This window comes from Lissotriton helveticus, chromosome 2_1 (assembly GCF_964261635.1).
Source record: "Lissotriton helveticus chromosome 2_1, aLisHel1.1, whole genome shotgun sequence".
Lineage (NCBI taxonomy): Eukaryota > Metazoa > Chordata > Amphibia > Caudata > Salamandridae > Lissotriton > Lissotriton helveticus.
Genome location: NC_136059.1, coordinates 1,710,092,865 through 1,710,116,523, shown reverse-complemented (window position 1 = coordinate 1,710,116,523; position 23,659 = coordinate 1,710,092,865).

Here is a 23,659-nt window from a genome sequence, read left to right as displayed (position 1 = left end):
CCACCGGAAAATATTCTCCCAGAGAATATTTTTAAGAAAATTCCTGAAAACAAATCTGTCATATGCTTGATGCCAACTCTGCAAGAATGTTCAATCTTCAACACCAAAATGTTAAAGTTGGAAAATCAAGAAATTGTGAAACTGGAAGCTATTGATAAAATAGAACATGAAGGAGCAACTATTATTTTGTCAGAAAAGTTGAAATCAAAATTAGATTCTTTAGAGAAGACAATATATAAAACTGCTGGTATGGAAAAGACTCTGTATGCATCTTTAAATTGTTGTATAATTTTACGACGTAATTTACATGTGGAAAGAGGTTTAGTAAATGGAGCAATGGGTCATGTTGTGGATTTTGTGAATTACCGAAATAGAGATGGAATTGAAATTATAAAAATTAAATTTGATGGTATTGAAGAAGTACAACAAATCAGTCGTTGTTATGCTCGTTTTTTGCTAGTGAAAGATTTATATGTGCGCAGAAAACAGTTTCCTGTTTCTTTGGCATATGCAGTAACTATTCATAAATCTCAAGGTTTAAGTGTTGATAGTGCTTTGGTGAATATTGGAAATTTTGTGTTCAAGGAGGGTATGGCATATGTTGCTTTATCTCGAGTCAGAACTTTATCTGGATTGTACTTGATTGATTTTGATGAGACAAAGATTAATGCAGATCTAAATTGTGTAAAAGAATATAATAGGTTAAGAAGAGAGTATGCACTAAATTTACCTCAATATCCTCTGTTTGAAAAGCGTGTGGTAGGCCGAAAAAGAAGAAATGAGAAAAATTGTTGTGAAGTTGTAGCAAAAAGAAAAAAGTAGATGAAACAGTAATTGTAAGCAGAAAGGAAATGGATTCAGTTAAAGATGTTGTTGGATTTCAATTTGAAAATAGTTCTGGTGTCAACTGCTATGCTAATGTAGTGGTTAAAGTTTTTTTTTTCTCCAAACTGTAAAAGAACAGATTGCTGAAAATCGTGATCAAACACTTTGTTGTTTATTAAATTCTGTATTAGAGAAATGTAGCAGTGATAGAACAAAAATACAAAGTGTTTCTGAAATTCGAAAGGTTTAAGACATATGTTCTGGTAAAAATCAATTTTCACAGAATATTCAGCAAGATTGTCAGGAATTTCTAATGTATATGCTTGTTGTTTTGCAAGATGAAGGAGTAGATGTAGAAAATCTTTTTGGCCTTTCTTATAAATGGCAACATGACTGTGACCATTGCTCCTTTTCAAGTAGTACTACAGTAGACACAGAAAGATTTATATATTTGACTTTACCACACTGCAAATCAGTGTCTTTTAATAATCTAGTTAGAGCAGCAAATCAAAACATGGTCTGTAGTCAATGTAAATCTGAAATGCTATCAACTTTATTTTTAATAAGATATGGACAGTATGTTATTTTAATGTTCCAACGATGTAGACCTGATGGAACTAAATTGACAACATTAATTACAAATGTTGTGGCTTCTCAATTATCAATTTCAGGAAGAACCTCTACAACTGCAGCAATTATTTACCATGATGGTCCTTCAACAACATCAGGACATTACACATGTTATTTAAAATGTAAAAAAGGTTGGAAGCTCTGTAATGATACTCAATTGACTTTCAAACAACATTTGCCTTCTGACTTACTAAATTCTTACCAAGTGTTCTTACAACCGAAATTTTAGGGAAGGTAATTGGCCTATGAAGATTGCAGCAGTTAATATAACTTAGTTTGCTCTTCACAATTACTTCCTGAATGAGAGTGATGAAGATAATAAAAACATGTAGTTCTCATAGAGATAGTGTTTATCATATAGTGTGTGCTGTGAGTATTATAGCAATTATTTATAAAAAGTAAGGTCGAGGTGGAAGTAAAACTCTTGTTTCATAATGTAAAAGATGTTGGAGCTTTTCTTTCAGAAAGTCGGGTAAATTAGACATTAAGAATACTCTGGACTAATTTCCATAGAAAAGGACTTTCCATATACTATTTGGCCTCGTGGAAAAGTGGATGGATCAAAAGTGAGTTTAGATATGGTTTTTAACATTTTACATTATTTAAGAAATTATTCAATGGGTTTTTTAAACACAATCATTTTGATTGTGGTTTTTTTGCCCGTTGTTATATGATGAGTACTATTGAAGTCACTGTTTTAAGTGAAATTCAATATATTCTGAGAACAGCATAAATAAACCATTTAACATGATGTTTAAATTATTATTAAATGTATATTACTTTCCCATTCTCTTATGTTCACTCACCTATTTCCACCCTCTATCACTCCTCTTAACTCACCCTCACTGGCCTTTTTTCACTCTCCCTCACCTCCATTCCCATATTCCACTTTCCTCACTTATTCTTATTAACCACTCCTTCACTGCCCTTTCCCTCTCTCCCATTCACTACTTTCCAGCTGTCAGTCACTCTACTTCACTCTCCTTCCCGTTGTTTTCTTTCTTTGTTTCCTCAATAATTCCCCTTCTCTCACTCACCTCTCACTTCCTCTGTCCTCTCACATTCTCACTCCCTTTCCCTCACTCCCTGTCTCTTAGCTTCAGTCTTTCGATCTGGTTACTCTCTCACTCCTCTTCCATCAACCACACTCCCTTACTTATCTTACTTTGTCTCTTGTATTCTAAAATATATATTATAAATAATCTATTTTTTTTTGTCTTTCACAGATATAAATTTTAATGGAAATATGATTTTAAATGTACATTACTTATAAGGTAAGTTTCATGTACAATATTTATTTTCACCATACTGTTTTCCATAACCTCACTACTCTTCTTTGATACTCCCACACCTCTGTTCCCTTATTGCGCTTGCCTCACTTATTTTGAATCCCCACGTTTACTCTCTTTTTTCACATTTTTCTCTTACACTCACCTTCTTTCAGGCCTTCTCCTTTATTTTCTTTCCTCTCTCTTCTCTTACTTCATTGTTTTATTTTTTTGCCTTCTTTTACTCTCCTTACTCCACTTCACTTACTCCTTCTCTTTCTTTCTCTGTCTTCTTACTTCTACACTCCCCTTCCCTCAATCTCTTTCTGTTAGCTTCATTCTGTCCATCCCCTTAGTCTCTCACTTCTCTTCTGTCACGCTCATTGCCTATAACTCAGCCATACTCCCACACTCACCTTCTGTCAGACCTTCTCCTTTAGTTTGCTTCTTCTCTCTTTCCTTCCTTTGCTCCTTCACTCTTTTCTCTTCCCTTACTTTCTTATTCCACTGTACTTGATGAAGCAAAGCTTCGCATATTTTGCGACTTGCTGTATTCATGAACCTCGTCTGTGTGTAACAAGGTAATCACATGTACGTTTTACTAACGTTATTTTATGTTTGAACAAGGTTTCTTGATGCTTGCATATGTGTTGTACTAAAATAATTTACTCGAGTCACTTAACATGGCCGCTGCTTGTATTTTAGTTACTGCGCATGCGTCAGTCACACTCACGTGTCCTGACGTGTCTGCAGAGTTGGAGGGAAATTTATGCGCATGCGTAATACATAGCCTTGCTAGTAACGTGGTACTGCTCGTGCCACTGCTCTTGTGCCTGTTATATGTAGCTAACATTTAGACTGCATAAGTATATTTTATAGTGATAAGTTGAAAGTACAAAACCAAATGATGTGTTTTCATAATGTTATTTCTATGTATTAATTTGTTTTCGCTTGCTTTTCATGTACCGCGGGGAATGGGGGTCTGTCTATACCGAAAGCCATCTTGGAGGTCCCTTCTGCGCATGTGCGACTTTTCGGGGACCTGACAACCTTGGCTGATGGAACTTAGCCAGCTGGCAGTGATGGGCAAGATGCTCCTGAGAACTGACCTGCGAACTCGGCTGAGCGGAATCACATGTCCCTGTTCAGCTACATTGTACAATTGTCATTGTATTTCTTTGCAGTTTCTCATGGGAACCCCAATCTCGCTAGGCGGTACCCAGATATGTAAATGAAGCATCCAAATAGTGTGTTATGATTGGTGTATTACCCAAATCCTACCTTAGGACCAATTGAAATTGGGGATTCTGACACTTTGCAACATTTGGGGGGTGGTACCCTGTCCCAAAACAGTATATCTACCCTGGGTTCACCTAGGGAATTTGTCCGACTTGTCTGGTTTAGCTGACCTGTCACTGACCCATCGTACTCAATAGGTGACTGAAGATACAGAGCGCTGCGGAGCACTCTGTCCGAAATTGACCATAGACTAAGGTTCTACTGAACCTTAAAAGTGCTGGCGAAGCACTTTGCTGGGAGTTCGCTGACCCAATCGGGGTCTTGATCGATAGCTGCAGAGAGGGTGGAGCGCAGGCGTTGCTTCCAAACTGCGGGTGCGGTCCTGTCCTGGGCGGTCCTGTCCTGAGGGTTTGCTGTCCTGTCCTGAGGTCCTGTCCTGATTCCTAATCTGAGGGTATCCTGTCCTGTCCTGGGTGTCCATTCTGCACCTGCTGTCCTCTGAGGGGTATCCTTCCTTGAGGGTTTCCTGTCCTTAACTGACCCGTGGCCAGGGTTTGGTTTCTACACCAGTCTAGGTGAATACTGCTCTAAGTTCTTTAAACTTGCACCTTTCTATTTTTCTGTCTTTGCTTTAATAAAGACACACCTTTGCACATGTTGATTTTTCCATGCTTTTGCCGCAAACTATTGAATCATAAAGTCAAGTGCATATATTCTTAAATTGTTCCTATGCTATCCTACCTTTTGGAAATCATATTTTGCATTGCAGTTTGTCATTTTCTGATATGGTCTAGAACGGCATTACTTAAACTGTCTGAAAACTCCTTGCCTTGAATGCATAGCATTTTCTCTTTATCTCATAATTGCATTTAAATGGTTACCCTGACTTTATTTCTCTATAGTTATGTACTTTTCATTATCTTGGTTATTGACTGCCTTATCCTTGTAAGTTTAATGCTTGACGAAAACGAACTTTAGATAAACATTTTAAAACTTCCAGTTGTCCGTGGTCCTTTTACAAACAGTATTGAATGTCATTTGAATTTTACATTTGTTGCCTTACCTTTTACAGCTAGGCCCCTGATCCGTTGAGGTCATAGGTACCCGTGTCGGTGGATGGTAAGTCGGGTACACTAAGTGATAACAGTAGGGAACACACACAATTGGTAGCAGCCCGTGAAGTCGCCCTGTCAATGAGTAGTGTGAATTGAAAGTATATGGGCCCTGAAGCCGGAAACGGCGGAATCATTGGCTGGGTGACCTCACGCGCTCTATCAGTTTTCTGGTAGATCAGAGGATGGTTAGGGACTAGCTAAAGGTTAGGTAGGACTAGTTAGACTAGTTAAGTCGGAAGCTGCTAGTACTTTAATGCTGCTATAAGAGCGGCTGTTCCGAGAGAACCGATCACTCTCTTGTGAATACGCTGCTGAAATTCATGAATTGTTGTATTGTTATTATTCTTGTTCTTATATTGTTATATGTATTAATCCATGCGTTTGTAAACCGTATTGTTTCTTGTTGTCCGAACTCCCCGGGGAATTGAAAGGGCAAGTGGTGAATAGAATCCATTGTCCTGAGGTCACAGGCTTAAGGAAAGTTAGGTGCAGGTTAGGATAACCGGGAAGCACTAACTAGGGTTTTCTGAATACATGTGTGAATAAATGTCAGTAACGAGGTTCATTGGCAAAAATCCCATAGTGGCGTAACCTAGTAAGGGTCACATCGGAAGAGTAGCAGGTTCCTCGGAGCTAGGGTGAAAGCAGAGGGGTCCGCTGGGAAACCTTAGACTCGGATATATCCCGGAGAAGTGGATGAGTTTAGGGGAATAACAGGTTCACCGATGCTAGAGTGAAGGGTAGGCGGAAGAGATCTACCCGCAGCGCGTGAAAAGTAAATGGAAGTAGTTTACTTGCAGTAAAACAAAGCTATCCTGTCTAGACACTTGAGCACTGTGGCGAATGTGTATTTGTTGTAAAATAACCAAGCACTGAGCACTTTAAAAGGAAAGAAAGTTTCCGTTACCTTGTGAAGGGAGGGAGTCAGTCGCGAAGCGCCTCTGACGTCACTCCGTGCCGCGCTGGGATTGGTAGAAGCAGCGGGCGGGTAGCGGGGCTGGAATTGTAAAGGAGGGGTGAAGCGCCGGAGCGTGAGAACAGTCTCACGAAAGGGCCGCGCACCCATTGGCCGAAAATATTTGAACGCGTACACCCCATTGGTCGCACGGAATTGCAAGACGCGTTCTGATTGGAGGTGACTTTGTAAACAGAGTTAAGCGTAGAAATCGTATGTGGCACTCGTATTGTCCAGAGACTAGACCCGATCCAAGAAACCAAGGGTTTGAGAGGGATCAGTGGAAAGCCAATAGATACGATATTATGTACGGAGCTAAGAGAAAATTGTCCCTTGTAAGCAGGGTAAAGAATTATTTCAAAACGGACAAACCGATTAAGTCTAGAGAGGGCGTTACTATCCCGCCACCGAATACTCCCGCCTCATTCATGATGTTTGACCGAGGGTACAATACCTGTGTGTGGTTGGAGAATTGGGTAAGGTACACAGAAGATGACGGAGTATTGGCTTTTCCGTTAGACGGTACTTTCAATGGTAGGATTTTATTCAATTTGAGAACCCGCATGAATGAATTACATCCCAGACCGAGACTAACGCAGTATGAGGCATTAGAGGAATGGGAGATTGAGGCTTTCGAAAGAGAGAAACCCCGAATGGACAAAGGTCTGACCAAGTGGTACCCAAGGCTGAAACAGGAGACCAGGGATAAGAGGATGAAACAGTGGAGGCAGAGCATGATTGTTGAGGGTCTGTTTCCCATGATGCCAGCAGGTAACCCTCCTGTGGGAGAGAAAAGGACAGAAAAGAGTAAGCATTGGGGGGCCCTTGGGGAGTCAGACGATGAATTGTTAGATGACATCTTTACGAGAAGTCCGCCCCTTATAATGGGGGAGCCCGACCTTCCAGTGCAGGAGAGAATCCCCAGCGTCCATCTATTAAGGAGGAGGACAGATCCCTATGTAGGGGGGGAAATGGCCAGGTGTTGCCCTATTTTGAGAATCCCGGACCCGCGGAGGTACGCGATATATATCCTAGAATGCCCGTGAGCTCAGAGGAAAAATATTCCCGTGAAAGAACATTTTTTCCCAGACCTCTGTATGAAAACGAAGAAAAACTAGTAAGTTCAGGAGTGCCCTTTTTGCAGCCTCCATATGGGGAGGAGCGCAGGTCATTTGGCACAGGAACTTTGTTCCCAAAACCAAATTATGGTGGGGGACCAAGTGAAACGCATCCTACTGCCCCGAGTCTTACCCCTCACCTGACCCCACAGATGATACCTGACCGGACATTAGGAAGAGTACTAGATGAAAGGGAGCAAGAGGCCCTAGCTAGACAGAGGACAGAAATAATTCAGAAAATCTCCCAGTTAAATACAAGTCCTGAAGCTTTGACTATTCCGGTAACAATCGGACCAGTGGTTCCGTTGTATGGGAATAGTCAAGGAAGTCCGAACCCTCCAGTTATGAACCCGATAATGGCCCCGCCGAGGCAAGAGCCCCTACTGATAGACGATCAGTCCAGTGAGTGCGAGTCTGAAGTTGTGTTCTTGGATCTACCAAACAAACAGACCGGAAAGGGAGTGCAGAAGAGGCATAATCCTTTTGATGCGAAAGAAATTAAATTAGAATCAGCAACAGGTACTAGGAGTGTTTCTTTGGTAACCCCGGAAGAGATTGAAAGTTGGAGTCGTGATTTAGAAAAACAGGCTCCGCAAACGAAACCTTTAGACCTCTACAAGCTGAGAGTAGAAATAGAAGAATTGATGGCAGGAAATGTGGGGTTAGACAGATTAAACACCTATTCTGAAGAAGAGTTGCTGTTTATGTGTAAAAGCCTTACCAGAAGTACCAGGGTACTCCACGAAAAGCTGACAGACACCGCAGCTAGTATGGGGGTAGATATTTCAAGATCCAAGCCCTTACAAAAGCCTTACAGAGCTGAATTCTCAGACAAGGATTTATAGAACCTGAATGTGTCAGGGAGGAAGTTGCAGATTAAAGAGTTGCTTGCAGTTTTGCAAAAATGGGGAGACGTGGAAAGGTGGAAAACGAGGTGGGCACGTAAGAAAGATGAGGCCCGTTCGAGACAAGCTACCCCTTAGTTCCCTTTAAGAGAAGTAGACAAGCCTGAAACATTATGCCCCATGCGTGAAGTGCCAGGTGGGAGGTATGTGCACGTTCCATGGTCCAGACAGGATATTGTGTCCTTTACTAACGATTTTCCGAAACTGCGCGAGAAGCCGGTTGAATGGTACCGGCAAGTGGAAAGGTTCGTAAAGGTGCAGAAATGCCTGTGGAAAGACCTGGATGGGTTTTTCGATATTGTGGTCCCGGTCGATCTATGGACCGAGTGTAAAATAGGCATAGGCTGGCCTAGTGAGGAGTACCCGAGGGACTCCGCCACAGGGGAGCCGTCAATTGAAGTGATGAAAAAATATGAACAAGTGATTCAGCATTTGAAAAATAAGGTACCAGCAAAGGAAACTGATTGGACCAGGATAGATAGAACAACGCAGGAAAGAGAGGAGACGGTCCACTCCTATTATGAAAGGCTGTTGCAGGTGTTTAAAACATACAGTGGTATAGATAACATCGAGATGAAGGATATGACGCATTTCATTTACAGGTTTGTAAACGGTTTAAGGCCTGAAATTTGTCAATGGATAAAAGATAATAAAATCTGTTGGCATACCAAAAAGGTAGACGAGGTCCTGCGGTACGCAAAGTACTGCGAGGACGAAATGGCAGAAAAGAAAAAGGCTCTCAAGGAGAAAGTGATGTGGGCTCAGGTGAAGCTCGCAGAACAGCAGGAAAAGCAGTTGAGTACAATGGTCAAAAATGCTAAGAACGAAGGTCCTGGGGGTGGGGGAGGAAGTAAGCCCCGGCCCAGAATGAGCAGGGAGGAGGCTATGAAGAAATTTCCCTGTCATCAGTGCGGCGAAATCGGACACTGGCGTAACGAGTGTCCTTACTTGCCGGATGATAACCCCAAAACACCTGATTTAACTCCACAGACACAGAAAGAAAGACCAAGAAAGACTCAACCACAGGTAAAGACAGTGCAGGTGCCTCGCGCACCAAAGCAGGTATACAAGGGAAAACAAGCAGAGGGAGATGAGATAGAAGTCTGGGAAAGCAATGAGAACAGAAATGCAGCAACTTCGCAGTATCTATTAAATGATACCTTCCTTTGTGATGACCAGTACTGACGTGGCCTGAGAGGGGAGGACGAGGAGTGCGTACTTGGCGCCTCCTTGCCGGTAGACCAGTCCGGACCATACATTGAAGGAAAGGTTGACGGAAATGATGTCACCTTTCTGTTGGACACTGGTGCTACCCGTTCTACTGTGAGAACAGTGGACGTTCCAAACCTACCCCTCTCGGGAGAAGCCATCCAAGTAGTGGGTGTATCTAATCAATTGATTAGTACTCCTGTTACCAAGCCCATGGAGATCTCAATTGGAAACTTTAAGGAAATGCATAGATTTGTCGTTTGCGACACCAGCCCAGTGAACTTGCTGGGACGTGATTTGCTGTGCAAAATGAACTGTACCATCTTTTGCACACCAAAGGGTGTTGAAATTCAGACCCCAGATGAAGACGGCATTTATAAAATAATGTTAGTCCGCCCTGACTCGGAAATTAAACGAATGACCATGCAGGATTTACCCAAAGAACTCCAAGAAGCAGTGAAGCCAGAGGTGTGGGACTTTATTGGGAAAGATGTAGGGTTAATGAAAAATGTGGACCCCATACAGATAGCCATCAAGGACAATGCAGTATACCCCAATACTAAACCCTACAGAATGAATGCAGAAGTAAAAGCTGGTGTTACTCTGGAAATACAGAAATTGCTAGAAGGAAACATCATACAGGAAGTAATGAGTAGCCCATGTAACTCCCCGATTATGGGCATTAAAAAGCCTAGTGGCAAGTACAGAGTAGTGCAGGATCTACGAAAAATCAACAAGATAGTAGTCCCCTGCTGCCCTATTGTCCCGAATCCAGCAGTGATTCTGTATCAGATTCCCTGGGATGCTGAATGGTTCACTGTGATAGACCTATGTCATGCATTCTTTTCCATTCCCTTGCATCCAGATAGCAAATTTCTTTTCTCATTTGCCTTCAATGGTCACGTGTATTGCTGGAACAGGGTCCCTCAAGGGTACACAGAGAGCCCCTCTATCTTTAATCAGATCTTGAAAAAATGTTTGGAAACTTTGATCTTACCTGGAAACTCTGTCTTAGTGCAATACATAGACGACCTCTTGGTGGCGTCTAAAAGTCATAGGGATTGTGTGATTGACACCATTGCCCTCCTGAATCATCTGAGTGAGAAAGGACATAAAGTGGCCCCTGACAAATTACAGTTCTGTGCAAAATCATAATAATATCGTAGCGCTGCGCTTGGTAGCAAGTAGGACTGCTACAAGCGCTCTTCTTGTATTCCTACTTGTGCTTTGCCTGTAACTGCTTTTAAAAACTGTTTTACTGTTTTACTCTGTGCACATTACCTGATCTTGGTCCGCTCTCTCCCCGTTCCACCGCAGCAACCAGTGCTGTTTGTTGTGGAGGGAGGCAAGCGGCACCACTTCCTGGTTGCTCCCTCTGAGGCGGCCATCTTCGGTGGGTTGACGCGCTAGTCTCCCACTCCGCCCTGATTACTTAAGGGCTGGGCAGCTTCGCGCTCGAGATTGACTAATAATATCGTAGCGCTGCGCTTGGTAGCAAGTAGGACTGCTACAAGCGCTCTTCTTGTATTCCTACTTGTGCTTTGCCTGTAACTGCTTTTAAAAACTGTTTTACTGTTTTACTCTGTGCACATTACCTGATCTTGGTCCGCTCTCTCCCCGTTCCACCGCAGCAACCAGTGCTGTTTGTTGTGGAGGGAGGCAAGCGGCACCACTTCCTGGTTGCTCCCTCTGAGGCGGCCATCTTCGGTGGGTTGACGCGCTAGTCTCCCACTCCGCCTAACCTTCTTAGCTTGCTCCCGTTCGCGCAGCGGTGACGCGCAGCGGTAGCGCCGTAGACGCGCCGAAGAGGCGCCAAAGAGAAGCCAGTCTGCGCCAGTCCGCGTCCAGACGCTTCCTGCTGACTGGTGCCTGGCTTTGCCCGTCATGGTAGGCCCTCCGCTGTCCTATGATTCATTATCCCTGCATGCCCTCCGTTCGCCCCTTATTCTGACATGTGCTCATACTTTTTCTCCTTCCCAAATGGATTATATCTGTCCAAACTGCAATTGGTGCCCTTCCATCCCCCCTTCCTGTCCGCCACCTCCCTTTCAGGAATGGAAAATGTTCCTCCTCAATTGTAGGTCTATGTGTAAACATCACACCCAGCTCCATTCTTTGATTGAAGATCTCAATCCTCATGCATTTTTTTTAACCGAAACATGGCTCCATATGGATAACGATCCAGCTATTGTTTGGGCCATTCCCCAAGGATTCACATTAAAGAGACTAGATCGCCAGACTGGGAGAGGTGGAGGAGTGGCCATTGTTTATCGTGACAGTTACAAATGTCGAACCACCCCCACTACCTCGCCAACCTGCGAAAGTCTACACTTTTCGCTAGAGTTGTCACCAACCACTACTTTCTCTGGCATTCTAGCCTATCGCCCCCCAGGTGCTCCTAATAATTTTATTAGTAAAATTACGGATCTCGCTGCAAGTAACGTGCTATCCTCTCCCAACTTCACCGTGTTGGGTGATCTTAACCTGCATTTAGATGACCCTCACGATACCGCAGCCAATACCCTTTGCTCTAACTTTCAAGCGCTGGATCTACAGCAGAAGGGGTTTCATGTAACCCACAACAGAGGCCACCTGCTAGACCATATCTACAGTAACATCGATGATCTCATAGTAAAACCCCCGGTTCCGCTACCTTGGACGGATCATTTTTTGATTCCTTTCTCTTGGCGCACTAATCCTTCCCCCTCCACTAGCGGTCTCATTAAAAACCGAGGTAGGAAATGGCCCTTGCTTCCCCTCCCTGCCTGGGAAACTGCCCTGGCCAAAGATATACCCAGGAAGGTGCTGAACTCCAATACAGCAGCCAACAATTTTGATGACTGGATCTCATCTACACTCAACATGGTCCTCCCGGTACAGGCTAGTAGCTCTATGAAAAGACCTAGAGCTGCTCCATGGTACACCCCTGCCCTTAAGGCCATGAAACTAACCTGTCGGAAACACGAAAGGGCCTGGAGACAGGACTATTCCGAAATTAGGAAGGAGGATTATAGAGCCGCCATTAGGCTCTATAAACAGGAGATAAAATCGGCACAAGCTTCCTTTTATTGCAGCAAAATCGATGAAGCTGCCAATGCTCCAAGGGAAATTTTTAAAATTGTTAAAACACTTATTTCACCCCCTATTGAACTTCCTTCTGCAGACAGTGCCCAAAACCGCTGCAATGAACTAGCTGTTTTCTTCTCTGAAAAAATTCAGACTATATACTCCTCTTTTGGGGATGCTGACAGTGATTTAGACCTTCCTATGCCTACCACCTCTGAAGCCCCCGTCCAGTGTATGCTTGATGCAATCCCCCCATTAGACACTCCGGCACTGGATAGACTCATCTCTAAAGTCACCACAGGCTCCCCTAATGACCCAGCTCCCCCTCAGACCCTTGTTAAGGCAATGGACATAATTCGCCCGGTCATATTGGACGTTCTCAACACTTCCATCTCCTCAAGAACCGTACCTCCCTCCTGGAAGTGCGCGATGGTGAGGGCCCTGTTGAAGAAGCCCAACCTTGACCAATCCAACCTGGCGAATTATCGTCCTATTTCCTTACTCCCCTGGCTGAGTAAACTACTCGAGAGGCACGTGAACAACATCTTGATGAACTTTTTGGAGTCAAATGGTCTCCTACGTGCCTCTCAGACCGGGTTTCGGCCCCTACATGGGACCGAAACAGCCCTCTTGGCCGTAACTGAGGAAGCTAGAACAGTGTTGGACCGGGGTGGCAAAGTGGCAATCATCTTGTTAGACCTCAGCGCCGCGTTCGACACGGTGAACCATGTCATGCTATTACAACGTCTGGCAGACATGGGCGTGTCGGGCCCGGCGCTGGACTGGTTGACATCCTTTCTGGCTGACCGCTTCTTTCAGGTCTTTGAGGGCGAGGCAGTGTCACCCAAACATCCTCTTAGGTGTGGGGTTCCTCAGGGCTCATCCCTGAGCCCCACCCTGTTCAATGCTTACATGGAACCTCTAGACAGGATTGTCCAGCCCTTCGGTGTGCGTATTGTCACCTACGCGGACGATACCCAACTGGTGGTCTCTTTGGACCACTCAGAGGTATCGTCCAACACCCTAGGTCCCTGTCTAGAGGCTGTTGCCAGATGGATGCAATCCTCCCGTTTAAAACTCAACGGGGAGAAGACAGATGTCATCTTATTGGGCAACCCCTCGCCCTCTGTCTTTTCATCCATCTGGCCTCCATGTTTGGGCCCGCCTCCCGCTCCCAAACCTCAAATAAAAAGCTTGGGGGTTTGGCTTGACACCGCATTGAACTTCTCAGCCCAAGCCACAAAGACCGCAGCCACCTGTTTCGGCCTGATGAGGATGCTACGGAAGGTACTCCCTCTGCTTCCATTCCAGGCTAGGAGGATTCTAGTCCAGGCCCTTATACTATCTCGCCTGGACTATGGCAATGTCCTCTATATGGGAGCCCCTTCCTATGTCATTCAGAAACTCCAAGTCACCCAAAACAGTGCGGCCCGTCTGCTTTACAATCTCCCTCGCTGGGAGTCAGCAAGGACCGCCATTGAGGAACTCCATTGGCTCCCCATAGCGGCCAGAGTACAATTTAAAGCTATGTGTACTCTACATAAAGCCTTCCACCACCTTGGTCCTGCAATTCTGCAACCCCTGATCACCCCCTATGTCCCCTCACGTTCCCTTCGTTCCAGTACCCTCCAGCTGGCCTCCTCTATCAGAGTGAGGAAAGCCCGTTGGGGAGGTCGTTCCTTTTCATACACCGCTGCCAAGTTCTGGAACACCCTCCCCCTTTCCCTTCGAGGAACCACCGATCATCTTTCCTTCAGAAAAGCCTTGAAAACTCACTTGTTTGCCAAATCCCGCTAATCTGCCCGAGCCTGTGCTAAGTTAGCTTTAGTCATAAGCGCTACGAGGCCTCCGGGTAGATGGCGCTATACAAGTGCAATTTCAATTCAATTCAATTCAATATCTGGGGCACCAGATAGAGAAAGGGGTCAGGAAAGTGACATCAGAAAGAGTGAGAATAATACAAAAGATGCAGTTACCCCGTACTCAGAAAGAGATCAGAATGTTCCTGGGTGTGATAGGATACTGCAGGCAGTGGATTCTGGGATTTGCAGTCCTAGCTAGGCCCTTGATAAAAATGACCAAGAGAGGAACTCCAGAAATTGTAGAATGGGATGATGAAAGCTTAACAGCCTTCACGAAACTGCGAGATTGTCTGTGTACAGCCCCTGCATTGGGAATGCCAGACTATTCCAAAGAATTTGCCCTGTTCTGTGACACTCGTGATAATTGTGCATTGTCGGTCCTGACACAAGATCATGGCACAACGAGAAGGCCTGTGGCATATTTCTCTGCCACCCTGGATCCAGTGGCTGCTGGATTACCAGGTTGTCTGAAAGCAGTAGCTGCTACCTGCGCAAGTTTAGAGCAGAGTGAGTCCATTGTCATGGGACATCCGGTAACTGTGTATGTCTCACATGGAGTGGTAATTTTGTTGACCAGAACAAAAACTCAGTATCTCACCCCTAGTCGGCTGACTAAATATGAAAGGATTCTTGTGGGTGCTGCAAATGTAAACATTGTTAGGTGCAGTATTCTGAACCCAGCCACCTTACTTCCCGACCCAAAGGATATGGAAGGGGGGGTGGATGATGAACATGATTGCATAGACTTAACAGAATTCAACACTAAGCCACGCCCAGACATAAAAGAAACGCCATTGCCTGAGCATGACAAAGAATTATTTGTAGATGGTTCATGTCTAAGGCATGAACAAGGAGGCCTGAGTGCTGCCTATGCGGTAGTCTCCTTAGAGAAAATTGAGGAAGCAGGTTACCTATATCATATAAAGTCTGCACAAGTAGCCGAATTGATTGCTATGATAAAAGCTTGCCAAATTGGGAAGAACCTGCGCATAACAGTGTATACTGACAGTCAGTACTGTTATGGGGTTGTGCATGACTTCGGCCAGTTGTGGCTACAGAGGGAGTTCCTGACTTCATCAGGTACCCCTATTCGAAATGGAAAGGTTGTTCAGGACCTTTTAGAGGCAATCCAGTTACCAAAGGAACTGGCAGTGGTAAAATGTGCTGCTCATAAGAAGAGCATGGACAAGGTATCACTGGGAAACGATTATGCTGATCGAGTGGCCCAATGGTGCGCAAGAGATCGTATATCATAAATCCAAAACGAGGGGGGCCAGGAACCAGCTGCCAACTTCAAGTGTTTGAAGAAGTGCCTACATGGGATGAAGTGAAAGAGTGGCAGCAGGCGGCACCTTGGCAAGAAAGAGAGAAGTGGAAGGACGATGGGTGTAGACCAAGACGTGTGGATGGTGTCATTTTAGGTCCAACTGGTATGCCTGTGTTGCCTAGACACCTACTTAGCACAATGGCGAGGTTGATACATGAAGGATCACACATTGGTAGGGACGCCATGATTCTAGTGTTCCAACAGACTTGGTACAGTAAAAAGTTCAGGAAAGTAGCAGAGTCCCTCTGCCAGAGGTGCCTGTCATGTCAAAAGATGAACCCAGGGAAGAGGACTGTGGTGGAACTGGGGAAAATTGGGAGGTCTGGGGGTCCCTTTGTAAGGATACAGGTTGATTTCATCACCATGCCCCGTTGTGAAGGGAAGCGATATGTCCTTGTCATGGTCTGTTTATTTTCAAAGTGGGTGGAAGCTTTCCCTACTCCCCAAAATGATGCAAAAACAGTAGCTAAGTGTTTATTAAAAGAACTGATACCTAGGTTCGGGGTTCCAGTCACTATTGAATCAGATCAAGGCTCACATTTTCAGAATGCAGTGATCGACGAACTCTGTAAGGCCTTTGGAATTTCACAAAAGCTTCACTGTGCCTACCGTCCAGAGGCTTCTGGAGTAGTGGAACAAATAAATGGAACTATCAAGAACAGACTAGCAAAACTGTGTGATGCAACGAAATTGACTTGGGTGAAGGCCCTGCCCCTGGTCCTGATGGGACTCAGAAGTATTCCTGATCGCAAGACAGGCCTAAGTCCCCATGAAATCATTATGGGAAGAGTGATGAGACAAGCATGGGTGCCTGGAAACAAACTGTTGAGTATTACTGATGATTTGGTGCTTGAATACTGCAAGAGATTGGGTGACCAAGTACGTTCTATCTCTCGCCAGATCGGAGAAGACGCCATCCTCAATCCAATGACTCCTCTCCACAAACTGGTCCCGGGGGACTGGGTGAAGATAAAGAAGCATACTCGGAAGAGCTGCCTGGAGCCAAGGTGGGGAGAAAAACGTCAGGTGATTCTGGTTACTACCACAGCAGTCAAGTGTGCAGGGGTTCCGCGTTGGATACACGCCAGCCACACCCAGAAGGTACCACCAGACGAAGGGCCTGAAGCAGAAGGACGTCCCGCAGAGGACGCTGCAGGAGCCAGACCAGAAGTAGCTGACGACGTACAGCCCAGTACCAGTCGAGCTACAGAATCAGCAGACGTTGGCCCAAGAATAGTTGACAACGAACTACCAGGAGCCCAGCCTGCTGAAGGGGTCCAAGAAGCTGAGCCAGAAGTAGCTGAAGACGAGCTGCCGAGCATATGGCCAGAGGAGTGGATTCCCTTGATTGATCTCACCGAAGACCCCATTCGAACAAGTGAACGACTTTGGGAAGGTAGAGAGTGGACTAGAGAGGAAAAGCAAGGCACAGGCGAAGAACCTCAGACTCTTGAGATTCACATCAAAACTGAGGAAGGAGAAGGTCAGACAGGGACAGAGCACGTGGTTGATACAGAACAAGTGAATGCTGCAGAGCCGGTGCCCGATACTGAACAAGTGAAGGATCCTGAACAAGTGAGGAATACAGAACAAGTGATTGATACTCCTCCACTGACACCTGATATCGGGAAGGGACAGACTAGACATAGTGTAATAGTTCGAGCAGAAGAAAGTCCAGAGATCGAAGTGCTTGAACAGGATCAGATAGAATTAGAAGAACGTGTTCAGGAAACAGAGTCAGAGACACTTGAAGAGCAAACACACAATTTACCTGAACAAGGCCAGATTAATACCCAGGCAGAAGAAACAGATGCTAGCCCTGGAATTAGTCAGATAGAAGAAGAAGAAACAGAGACAGAATTGCCAACCGTTAATGAGAACAAAAGGGCAAGAGAAGGGAACGAAGTACAAGTACCAACAAAAAGACTTAAGAAAAGAAAGCATCTTGAGCCTAGATACATAAAGAAATTGAGACTAAGAATAAAAACAGTAGAAGAAAAACGTGCAGAAGAAAGGAGAAGTGCTCGCATAGCAGAACAACCAGAAGACACTTCCAAAAGAAGGAGTGATCGGATAAAGAGACAAAACAAAAAGTACAAGTCACCCGAATGGACACTTGTGTTAGAAGAACTTGAAGATCTCGATATCACTGACGTAAGCGACGGAGAGCCCGTCCCTGAATACTCTGACGAAGAGGAAGAAGAGCCACCGTGAATTTGCACAAAGTAAGATACTTGTGTAGAGACACAAAGAGGGGTTGAGAAACTTCTTCTAAGCCAGAATGTCTGATTCAAACGTGAATGGTAGACCTAGTCGCAGCGGTTGCAAAACTTGCTGCAAGGTATGTGTCTGTAGTATAGTTGTCCTGATATTACTCTGGATAGGACTAACAATTTTCATTCCCTTTGCGCAAAGATACTAATATTGTCCCTACTGAAATTGTAAATACTGACAATGAAGAGCTGACAACACAGAGTGTAGCTAGACATGAGAGAGCACTGAGACAAACAAAACAAAACTTAGAAGCATCAGATGAGGGAGAACTACATTATCATGGAATTAAAAACAGGACACGCTTAAATGTTTTCGCAAACTTATTAATACACTATGTAGAGACTATGGAAATTGAAGATTGCTATGTCTGCATGAAGCTACCTACTTCTGTAGCTGAAGGCGTGACATACCATCACTTACCGCTGACATACGGAATCTCCTGTAGCATTTTAGCTAGTTTATTTTACAAAAGAGGACCGTTACAGTACTATTACTCTAATAATGACGTGATCTTTTCTGAGCTTCCTATACGTGGGAACTTGAATCCTGTACATACCAAAAGTGACGTGATACGATATATGGGAGATTATTTCCTGACTATTGGTGATATTGACATAGGTGAAGCACACAGAAATAACTTGACTTGTTCTTTGCATGAGCAGGAAAAGATGTTCCTAAACATGGCAGAGAAAAGGAGAATTAAAATACAAAAGAAGGCTAATGACGAAAGTCAGAAAAAGCCAAAGTGGGCAGAGAACATGGAAGGCACCTCAACTGGTGGGGCGGGTCCTGCTCTGTTGCTGGATTTTGAAAAGAAAGGCAAGCTATGTCTTCACCGCGAGAAGACTAGCTATTATAATAACATTTTCATTGGTTCCAGTGAATGCGAACATAATTACAAGGTAATTGGAGGTTGGGGTTTCAAAAATGGGTCAGAGCCTGTGTTTCCTGGAATTTATTATATTTGTGGGGACAAGGCTTATTTCAAATTGCCGGATCACTGGTATGGAAGTTGCTATTTTGGCATTGTCTTCCCGAAAATATACCATGTGAATGGAGTTGCTGGAAGCAGTGAAAATACTAATGGCTTAGTGCGTAGTAAAAGAGAAAGCATAGGTGAAATAATGGGTAGTATTTTCAGTGCACTGATACCTGGAGTGGGAGTGGTTCTGACCACTCACAGAATTTGCAAATTGTCCACTATAGTGGATGTGTTGTCGACTGAGACAGCTCATGGATTTCTGCTGGTCAATACCGAAATGGTTGCGATCAGATCAATGGTTTTGCAGAATCGACTTGCTCTTGATACCTTATTGGCGAAAGAGGGCGGAGTCTGCCGGATGTTGAAGGCGCAACATTGTTGCACTTATATTCCGGACAAAAGTGTGCAGCTCAAAAGATATGTGAGAAACATTACTAATTTGGCAAAGGAACTCAGACCACTCGAGGTTGATAGTGCCTGGAAGAGACTGGTAGATGGTCTCTCAAATGTAGGTCATTGGTTTGCTAGTATAGGTAAAGGCTTATTGTTTAAAGTACTGATGCCAATTGGAATTATAGGTCTCATCCTATTTTTCATATTTGTCTGTTGCAAATGCCGTAAACACACCAGAAAGCATGAAGTGAATGCAAGAGGGGTGAAACGAAGTGTGGATGAGCTCGAATTGGAGGAAGTGAATAATCAGATCTATAAAAAGGTGAAGAATTCTCACCCTACCAAAACTGAAAGGGAAAAACTGGAGAAATTGCTGGAAGAGATAGAGTTGTACAAAGTGTGAAAGAAAGTTGGCATCTGGTTCCATTAAAATTTTGTGATGATAGTAAATATCATCAAAGAGGGGATTGATGAAGCAAAGCTTCGCATATTTTGCGACTTGCTGTATTCATGAACCTCGTCTGTGTGTAACAAGGTAATCACATGTACGTTTTACTAACGTTATTTTATGTTTGAACAAGGTTTCTTGATGCTGGCATATGTGTTGTACTAAAATAATTAACTCGAGTCACTTAACATGGCCGCTGCTTGTATTTTAGTTACTGCGCATGCGTCAGTCACACTCACGTGTCCTGACGTGTCTGCAGAGTTGGAGGGAAATTTATGCGCATGCGTAATACATAGCCTTGCTAGTAACGTGGTACTGCTCGTGCCACTGCTCTTGTGCCTGTTATATGTAGCTAACATTTAGACTGCATAAGTATATTTTATAGTGATAAGTTGAAAGTACAAAACCAAATGATGTGTTTTCATAATGTTATTTCTATGTATTAATTTGTTTTCGCTTGCTTTTCATGTACCGCGGGGAATGGGGGTCTGTCTATACCGAAAGCCATCTTGGAGGTCCCTTCTGCGCATGTGCGACTTTTCGGGGACCTGACAACCTTGGCTGATGGAACTTAGCCAGCTGGCAGTGATGGGCAAGATGCTCCTGAGAACTGACCTGCGAACTCGGCTGAGCGGAATCACATGTCCCTGTTCAGCTACATTGTACAATTGTCATTGTATTTCTTTGCAGTTTCTCATGGGAACCCCAATCTCGCTAGGCGGTACCCAGATATGTAAATGAAGCATCCAAATAGTGTGTTATGATTGGTGTATTACCCAAATCCTACCTTAGGACCAATTGAAATTGGGGATTCTGACACTTTGCAACATTTGGGGGGTGGTACCCTGTCCCAAAACAGTATATCTACCCTGGGTTCACCTAGGGAATTTGTCCGACTTGTCTGGTTTAGCTGACCTGTCACTGACCCATCGTACTCAATAGGTGACTGAAGATACAGAGCGCTGCGGAGCACTCTGTCCGAAATTGACCATAGACTAAGGTTCTACTGAACCTTAAAAGTACTGGCGAAGCACTTTGCTGGGAGTTCGCTGACCCAATCGGGGTCTTGATCGATAGCTGCAGAGAGGGTGGAGCGCAGGCGTTGCTTCCAAACTGCGGGTGCGGTCCTGTCCTGAGCGGTCCTGTCCTGAGGGTTTGCTGTCCTGTCCTGAGGTCCTGTCCTGATTCCTAATCTGAGGGTATCCTGTCCTGTCCTGGGTGTCCATTCTGCACCTGCTGTCCTCTGAGGGGTATCCTTCCTTGAGGGTTTCCTGTCCTTAACTGACCCGTGGCCAGGGTTTGGTTTCTACACCAGTCTAGGTAAATACTGCTCTAAGTTCTTTAAACTTGCACCTTTCTATTTTTCTGTCTTTGCTTTAATAAAGACACACCTTTGCACATGTTGATTTTTCCATGCTTTTGCCGCAAACTATTGAATCATAAAGTCAAGTGCATATATTCTTAAATTGTTCCTATGCTATCCTACCTTTTGGAAATCATATTTTGCATTGCAGTTTGTCATTTTCTGATATGGTCTAGAACGGCATTACTTAAACTGTCTGAAAACTCCTTGCCTTGAATGCATAGCATTTTCTCTTTATCTCATAATTGCATTTAAATGGTTACCCTGACTTTATTTCTCTATAGTTATGTACTTTTCATTATCTTGGTTATTGACTGCCTTATCCTTGTAAGTTTAATGCTTGACGAAAACGAACTTTAGATAAACATTTTAAAACTTCCAGTTGTCCGTGGTCCTTTTACAAACAGTATTGAATGTCATTTGAATTTTACATTTGTTGCCTTACCTTTTACAGCTAGGCCCCTGATCCGTTGAGGTCATAGGTACCCGTGTCAGTGGATGGTAAGTCGGGTACACTAAGTGATAACAGTAGGGAACACACACAATTGGTAGCAGCCCGTGAAGTCGCCCTGTCAATGAGTAGTGTGAATTGAAAGTATATGGGCCCTGAAGCCGGAAACGGCGGAATCATTGGCTGGGTGACCTCGTGCGCTCTATCATACTAACTCCTTCTCTTACTCCTTCTGTCCTCTTATTTGTACACTCCTCTTCCCTCATTCTTTCTCTGTTAGCCTCATTCTCTCTGTCCTTTTAGTCTCTCACTCCTTTTCTATCACGCTCACTCCCTATAACTCAGCCATACTCCTACACTCACCTTCTTTCAGATCTTCTCCTTTACTTTCCTTCCTCTCTTTTACCATCCTTCACTCCTTCACTCTTTTCCCTTCCCTTACTCCTCATTCTGCAGTTCAGTAACTGCTTCTGTCAATCCCTCTGTCCTCTAACTTACTCACTCCCCTTTTCTCACTCTCTCTGTGTTACCCCCATTCTCTCTGTCCTCTTAGTCTCTCACTCCTCTTCTATCATGCTCACTCCCTATTACAGAGCCATACTCTCACACTCATCTTCCTTCAGACCTTCTCCTTTACTTTCCTTCCTCTTTCTTCCCATCCTTCGCTCTTTCACTGTTTTCCCTTCCCTTACTCTCCTTAATCCACTTCACTAATTCCTTGTCTTACTCCCTCTATCCTCTTACCTCTACACTCCCCTTACCTCATTCTCTCTCTGTTGGCCTCATTCTCTCCGTCTCTTTAGTCTCTCACTCCTCTTCTGTCACGCTTACTCCCTATAACTTAGTTATACTCACACACTCACCTTCTTTCAATCCCCCTACTTCACTTCCCTTCCCCTCTCATCCCTTTTTTTGCTCCCTCACTCATTTTCCTTTCCTCTCTCACTAAAATTAGGACTAGGGACGGCAGCGGTGGTTCTCTAATGCTCGAACAATGATCATAATACTTTGTTCCCCGTAACAAAGTAGGGCATCACAATGTTTGCATTTGATGGAGGCCTCATTAAAAACAGGCTGAATATTTGGGATCAGCTGCTCTGGTCGCCCCCTCACCGATACAGTTGTTCCTCCAGTTGAAGTAGAGCCACCATCTCTTGGAGCCTCTCGTGCCAGAGCCCTGACACTCTCCCGGGCATAGTTCTGGGGGTGCCTCCCCTGGACGTGCCGAATCATAGTTGGATTACTAAAACTGTACTTCCTTCTGGGGTCTCCTCTGGAAAGTACAGTATGGCAGATATTGCACTTCACCTTTGGAGCATTACATTTCACTGTCTTCTGAAAATACAAAAAATGGCGGCGATAGTGTAAATTAGAGCGAGACAGTGAGAGAGAGAAGGCATGAGATGAACAAGTGCACATTGGAGAAAATATAGTGGGAGAAGGGAAGTAACTGTGAGTAAACTTACTATGTAACACAGAAATGTTGCACTCCATACTATAAGTCTCACTTTATAACACAATCATTTTACTACTATCTCATAAATTACAAATAGAATAATAAAAAATGTCTCAAACAATTTATAATTTCTAAATATACATTTATTTTTCAGAATTTTCATAATTTTGAAGAACTTCTAACATTAACTGATCAGGAATGTCCTCAACAGAAGTCTCCATACATGACTCGTGGAACTCAATATAGTCCAAACATTCGATTAATTCAGCATCCAAAGTCTCATCATTAAAATCCTCCATTCCATCTCCTCTCAAAAAAAGCTCTTCTTCATGGATAGTGTTATCAACAGGATCATTTAAGACCTCAATAAAACTTGCCTCAACAAAAGTCGCAGACATTTCAAAATTAATATCAACGGTGTCCTCATTCAGATCCATATTCTTTTCAAATTTCTTGCTGTAAATTGCAGAAAAAAAATCATTTTAATTTATCGTTTTTAGTAATAGATAATATAAAACTAGCTTTATCAAGTATTAAATTCCCCTTACAAATTAACAACTCACCTTTTAGAAAGCAGTAGAAGAGTTAGTACTGTGTAGATTTCACACCAGAAATAGAACACCAAAAATTCCTCACAAATGTACCTCAAAGAGTACTATCACAAAATGGCTGTGTTTCCCTCTCATTTTTCATGTATATTCATGTAGAAAACCAATGAAACTTCATCACACACAACTTCAAAACCAAAGAAACATTTTAATTGGTTGTAAATT